Source organism: Amblyraja radiata, chromosome 9, assembly GCF_010909765.2.
Source record: "Amblyraja radiata isolate CabotCenter1 chromosome 9, sAmbRad1.1.pri, whole genome shotgun sequence".
In the NCBI taxonomy this organism is placed as follows: Eukaryota; Metazoa; Chordata; class Chondrichthyes; order Rajiformes; family Rajidae; genus Amblyraja; species Amblyraja radiata.
Window position 1 is genome coordinate 3,325,906 of NC_045964.1, and position 7,667 is coordinate 3,333,572.

Genomic DNA, 7,667 nt, shown 5'->3' on the forward strand with positions numbered 1-7,667 from the left:
TCACGATTTTATACACCTCTATAAGATCACCCCTCAGCCATCTCCCTAGAGCTCAGGCCCTCGAGTCCTGGCAACATCCTCATAAAAAAACATTGCACGTCTTTTGTTCTGTTAACCTCACCCACACATTGGAAGTATGTCAACTAAATGAGCTGTGCACAAAGTTCCACAAATATTTTCAGGTGGGTCCTAATTCAATAGTGCAATATAATTCCACATTAAGCCACTGAGTTTCTTTAACCTTTGTTACAAAGTGTCAATATCTTACAACCATAGTGACTAAAGACAGAGCTCACTCCTTAAATGTAAATATTTGTGCTTGACATCACTAAATTTGCATTTGTTAAGGATTAAATCATTTCAGCAGGAATAGACCACTAGGGGCGCTGGGGAAATGGCAGCCCTGCCGGCAGTCTGTTCGTTTTTTCTTTCTTTTTGTTATTTTTTAATGCATTATAAGATTGTTTTTAATGTTCTTCGGTATGTTTTATGTGGGGGGGGGGGGGGATCGGGGGAAACTTTTTTCAAGCTCCTACCTTCCCGGAGATGTGATCAATTTTCGGATCACATTCTCCGGGCTCTGCGGCCTACCATCGATGGAGCTGGGAGCCTCCTCGGACTGCCGTGAGCCCCACCGCCGGGTGCGGACTTAACATCGGAGCGGATCCCTTGCCTGGGATCACTCCCACTGCGGATTTACCATCTAGGGCTCACCGTCTCGAGAGAGGCAAGTCGGGAGCTCCAACGCTGCGGAAGGTTCAACCAGCCCCTACGCGAGGTTCGATTGCCAGCGCGGGGGAACTGACAACCCCCCGATGCAGGAGCTGAGCGCCTCGATGTGGAGGGCCCGAACGCCGCCGGCTACGGGAGTCAAGACGGTCCCGTCAACGGAGGGCTCGAGGCCCATGACCGAGGAAGAACAAAAGGAAGGACTTGAACTTTATTTCGCCTTCCATCACAGTGAGGAATGTGGAGGAGTCACTGTGGTGGATGTTCTTGTTCAAATGTGCTCTTGAGTGATCTGCTGCTTTTAATTGTATGACTGACCTGGCCAATGAAATTCCTCGTATGTTACAAAACATACTTGGCGAATAAAGCGTGATTCTGATTCTTAATGGGCACTTTGTTTTAAAATAACCATCACATTCCAGTTGCTCTGGTGACGTTGGCTTGGTCTGAAGAAGGGTCTCGACCCGAAATGTCACCCATTGCTTCTCTCCAGAGATGCTGCCGGTCCCGTTGAGTTACTCCAGCATTTTGTGTCTGTCTTTGACTTGGATACAGATTCTTGGTAACAAGAAGCAGGAAGCAGGATTAGTCCCCCCCAACACACTTTATATCCAGGCCTTCAGCCCCACCCTGTTCTCACAATGGAAAGCTTTTCATGTACTGTAGTATACATCTATCTTCATTTAAACTCCATCACCCAACTTTTAGCATCACAAAAGGTTTTTAGCTGTAAGCTTGAGAATCTTTGACATTCTCTTTTGGTTTGGTAAAACCGCAGAAGTGAATCTGTGAAACATAGAAGCATAGAAAATAGGTGCAGGAGTAGGCCATTCGGCCCTTCGAGCCTGCACTGCCATTCAATATGATCATGGCTGATCATCCAACTCAGTATCCTGTACCTGCCTTCTCTCCATACCCTCTGATCCCTTTAGCCACAAGGGCCAGATCTAACTCCCTCTTAAATATAGCCAATGAATGGGCCTCAACTACCTTCTGTGGCAGAGAGTTCCAGAGACAGAAGCACAAGAGATTTCAGATGCCAGAATAATGGGCAAAAACTAAACAGTGCTGGATGGTCAGGAAGTATCTGAAGAAGGGCCCCAACCCGAAACTTTGTCGATTTCGCTCCACTGATGCTGCCTGACTTCATGACGCTGAAATCCTGCCTACTTTGGGGTTTTTTGTTAATCCAAAATGGACAGTTTATTTTGAGGAGATGTTAGGAAAAGAACGATATTCCCTTGTCTAGCAAACAACCTTTGACTTATTTGCACTCCTGTTTTCCTGCTATCGAAGGCTGTACTACAGGTCTCGCACTGCCCAGCACAATGAAACTTTTTAGCTGTCAAAATGTTTTATTTGTCTAAAGTGTGTCTTTTACCAAGAGTTTTACAATCAGGCTTCTGAAGAAGAGTCCCGATCCGAAACATCACCTATCCGTGTTCTCCAGAGATGCTGTCTGACCAGCTGAGTTATAGAGCCATTGAGTGATACAGTGTGGAAACAGGCCCTACGGCCCAACCTGCCAACACCGGCCAACATGCTGCACTAGTCCCACCTGCCCGCGCTTGGTCCATATCCCTCCAAACCTGTCCTATTCATGTACCAGTCTAACTGTTTCTTAAACGATGGGATAGTCCCAGCCTCAACTACCTCCTCTGGCAGCTTGTTCCATACACCCACCAACCACCCTTTGTGTGAAAAAGTTACCCCTCAGATTCCTATTAAATCTTTTCCCCTTCACCTTGAATGTAGGCCCTCTGGTCCTCGATTCACCTACCCTGGGCAAGAGACTCTGTGCATCTACCCGATCTGTTCCTCTCATGATCTTATATAATATCCTCATCTACCCGATCTGTTCCTCTCATGATCTTATACACCTCTATAATATCACCCCTCATCCTCCTGCGCTCCAAGGAATAGAGTCCCAGCCAATGCAACCTCTGCCTGTAGCTCCGACCCTCTAGTCCTGGCAACAACCTCGGAAATCTTCTCAGTACCCTTTCCAGCTTGACAACATCTTTCCCAGAAATGGACAAAGATACTCTAAATGCAACCTCACCAACGTCTTATACAACTGCAACATATAACCATATAACAATTACAGCACGGAAACAGGCCATCTCGGCCCTTCTAGTCCGTGCCGAACACTTACTCTCACCTAGTTCCATCTACCTGCACTCAGACCATAACCCTCCATTCCTTTCCCGTCCATATACCTTTCCAATTTATTTTTAAATGATAAAATCGAACCTGCCTCCACCACTTCCACCGGAAGCTCATTCCACACAGCTACCACTCTCTGAGTAAAGAAGTTCCCCCTCATGTTACACAGAGAGTGGTGAATCTCTGGAACTCCCTGCCACAGAGGGTAGTCGAGGCCAGTTCATTGGCTATATTTAAGAGGGAGTTAGATGTGGCCCTTGTGGCTAAGGGGATCAGAGGGTATGGAGAGAAGGCAGGTACGGGATACTGAGTTGGATGATCAGCCATGATCATATTGAATGGAGGTGCAGGCTCGAAGGGCCGAATGGCCTACTCCTGCACCTAATTTCTATGTTTCTATGTTTCTATGTTACCCCTAAACTTCTGTTCCTTAATTTTCAAATCATGTCCTCTTGTTTGAATCTTCCCTACTCTCAATGGGAAAAGCTTATCCACGTAAACTCTGTCTATCCCTCTCATAATTTTAAAGTCCCCCTTATCTTTCTGCACTCCAAAGAATAAAGACCTATCTTGTTCAACCTTTCTCTGTAACTTAGGTGCTGAAACCCAGGCAACATTCTAGTAAAGGTACACAAAAATGCTGGAGAAACTCAGCGGGTGCAGCAGCATCTATGGAGCGAAGGAAATAGGCAACGTTTCGGGCCGAAACCCTTCTTCAGACTCATTCTAGTAAATCTCTGTATTCTCTCTATTTTGTTGAAATTCCATCTTCTATACTCAGCACTTTGTGAACTATTCTTTCTCGGTGTCCGTGGCTGCCGGTTCCACTTTATCTGTTGCCACCCTCCGCAGTGCTTCAAGAAGCACTGGACTTCCTTCCAGAACACAAAATGCTGAAAGACTCAGCAGGACTGGCAGCAGCTGTGGACAGACTTGAAACCTGATCCATTTCTCTTTTTCCACCGGGTGGAATATTCTGTTGGGTTCTTTTACAACAATTTCTGCATTTATTGCAGATTTCCAGCGATTGCAAGGTTTGGAATATTTTTCTTCCATTCAGACACGGTGGCTCAGCGGCTCAGTTGCTGCCTCGTAGAGCCAGACGACCCGGTCCAATTCTGAATGCAGGTGCTGTCTGTACAGAGTTTGCACGTTCTCCCCGTGACCGCGTGGGTTTTCTCTGGGTGCTGCGGTTTCCTCCCAAATACGTGCAGGTTTGTTGGTTAATTAGCTCCAGTAACAATTGTTAATTGTCCCTAGTGTGTAGGGTGGTGCTAGTGTACGAGGTGAGCACTGGTCAAGGTGGACTCAGTGGGCCCAAGGGCCTGTTTCTGCTCTGAATCTCTAAACTAAACTAACCTAAGTAGTTGGTCACAGTGACCACAGTTCTGTCCGCCATATTGGAATTCTGAACCAACGTGACATGGATGATGCCGTTCCCCTCGTGCCCTTTGCCCTCGCTCCGGACTGTAGATTGTTTCTCCAATCACCAGAATTCATGATCAAACTCTTCCCTTCCTTCTAGACCCTTACCCTCAAATGATCTAAATCGGGACATTAACCTTCAACAGTAACTCTGATCCTCCCTCCACCAATGCTGCTGGTCCCGCTGAGTATATTCAACATTTTCTGCTTTTAATTTGGATTTCCAGCATCTGCGGCTTTTGATCTCATCCTAATGTTGCAGTTTCCTTGATACAGCATATTGATGTTGTGAGTTCACAGCGTGGAAACAGGCCCTTCGGCCCTATTTGCCCATGCCGACCAACAAGCCCATCTACCCCTTTCCCACCTGCCTGCGTTTGGCCCAAATCCCTCTAAACCTTTCCGATCCTGTGAACTTTACTTTTGAGATACAGCATGGAAACAGTCCCTTCGGTCCACCAAGTGCGCACCGACCAGTGATCACCCCGCACACTAGCACTATCCTACACACTGATGACAATTTGCAATTTTACAGAAGCCAATTAACCTACAAAACTGTACGTCTTTGGAGTGTGGGAGGAAACCGGAGCACCCGGAGAAAACCCACGTGATCACACAGAGAGAACATACAAACTCCGTACAGACAGCACCCATAGTCAGCCATAGTCACACACACACACACACACACACACACACACACACACACACACACACACACACACACACACACATCGCTTCACCAGCCAGTTATGCAGGCGGGGGACAGGGCAAGCGGGGGGAGCGCTGTCTGAGTGAAATTGACACGGTGCAAAGCCAATGTGATACAGACACATACCACGATGAACATACTCATTACAATTGATGCCGTAAGGAATCATTTCATAGTTTGCTTTCCTTAGATGTGTCATTTAGCTGTGGAAATGTTTTGTCACGTGGTTCAGTACATTTAAAACACTTGTTTCTGCTTCTGTTTGTGACCTGCGCATTTTGTTTTATGCATTTTCATTCTGCTTTTATGTTCTGGGCAGCTATTATTTAAATTTCCACGGGTACAATTATAATGAGAGGTTTCCAGAAAAGTACCGACGCACTTTTGGTGAGAGGTGAAAGAGTGGAGATTTGTTTAAATAATTGTGATATATAACGCATCATTGACTATTGACTGAGAAGAGGATGTTGCCAGGACTGGAGGGTGTGAGCTATAGGGAGAGGTTAAGTAGGCTGGGTCTCTATTCCTTGGAGCGCTGGAGGATGAGGAGTGATCTAATAGAGGTATACAAAATCATGAGAGGAATAGATCGGGTAGATGCAAAGAGTCTCTTGCCTAGAGTAATGGAATTGGGGACCAGAGGACATAGGTTTAAGGTGAAGGGGGAAAAGTTGCAATAAGAATCTGAGGGGTAACCTTTTCACACAAAGGGTGGTGGGTGTATGGAACAAGCTGCCAGAGGAGGTAGTTGAGGCTGGGACTATCTCAACATCAGACAGGTACCTTGGTGCCACTGTGTTATGTTGTGTCGTGGACTTTCAGTGTTTGTGCTTTTTTTTAAATTCTATTTTATTTTTAATATGTTTTATTATTTATTATTATTTATTTATTTTTATTTTTATGATACTGCCTGTAAGGGAAATTCATTTTGTTGTCTCTAACTGAGACAATGACAATAAATTTGAATACAATACAATAGGACAGGTTTGGAGGGATAAGGACTAAAGGCGTGTAGGTGGGACTAGTGTAGCTGGGACATTGTTGGCCGGTGTGGGCAAGATGGGCTGAAGGGCCTGTTTCCACACTGTATCACTCTCTGATTGACTATATGTAACATATTGCTAGACTCATCTTTACCCAGTGATGAAAGCTTATTCATGCAGACAGAATCTGAGGCAAACTCCGTCACTAGCCCCCCCCTACTGGAGAGGCGTTCCCAGGAGCCAGCGTCTCAGGCAGGTGAAGCCGCCACCTGCTGTCAAGGTGGGCAGAGTCCTACAATCCGCTGGTGCTGATGTTACCAGGGAGGGGCAGGCATTCCTCCTCATATCCCAGCGGTGTACGGGTGCGTGGAGCAGCTGACAGGGAACAGGTGTCCTGTGCCTAGGAATAACACCTTCATTTGTTTCCCAGTGGGGAAACATCCAGTAACATGAGAAAACACTCTAGTTATTTTCCACCCTGCATATTTCCCCAAATCTATGGGAGACACACTTCCCAGCCTCCAAATCCAACAGCCTCTGTCTGTACACAGTTACACACATCAACATGCACCAGATCCCTGAATATCTATCAAACATCGAGAGTGAATGCACTAAACCTTACAGGCAGTCATGACTTTTTTACTTATAACCTTATTATAAGATCGTTAAGGGCTTGGACACACTAGAGGCAGGAAACATGTCCCCGATGTTAGGGGAGTCCAGAACCAGGGGCCACACACAGTTTAAGAATAAGGGGTAAGCCATATAGAACGGAGACGAGGAAACACTTTTTCTCACAGAGAGTGGTGAGTCTGTGGAATTCTCTGCCTCAGAGGGCGGTGGAGGCAGGTTCTCTGGATGCTTTCAAGAGAGAGCTAGATAGGGCTCTTAAAAATAGCGGAGTCAGGGGATATGGGGAGAAGGCAGGAACGGGGTACTGATTGGGGATGATCAGCCATGATCACATTGAATGGCGGTGCTGGCTCGAAGGGCCAAATGTACCTATTGACTATTGTCTTACACCCCAGCGGTATGAATATTGACCTCTCACTTCAAGTAACCCTTGCTTTCCCTCTCTCTCCATCCCTCCCCCATACTAGTTCCCCGGCCAGTCTGACCATCCTCCTGATTACATTTTATCTCTGTATGCTTCGTTGTCAACTTCTCCTCGCTAACAATGATCCATTCTTAGATTTTGTTGCACGCTAACCAGTCAGCAGAAAGACAATGCATGATTACAATCGAGCCATTTACATTTTCGCTGAGCTTCTTTCCCTTCCATATCTCTGTGCCTCCCTTTCCCCTGACTCTCAGTCCAAAGAAGAGACTCTCAGACCCGAAATGCCACCCATTCCTTCTATCCGGAGATGCTGACTGTCCCGCTGAGTTCCTCCAGCATTTTGGTGTAAACCAGCATCTACAGTTCCTTCCTACACATGACTTATTTACTCACTGATATTCCTGCTTTTCGTTCATTGCCCATCTCTCTTTCATTGTCCATCTATACTCAGTCTCCCGTGATATTCTAATAAACATCAACCACAAATTCTCAGGAACGTCGGAGGTTGCCGGGAGACCTGGCAGAAGTAGATAAAATTACTAGAGGTGTAGATAGGGTAGACAGTCAGAACCTTTTTCCCAGGGGGAGAAATATA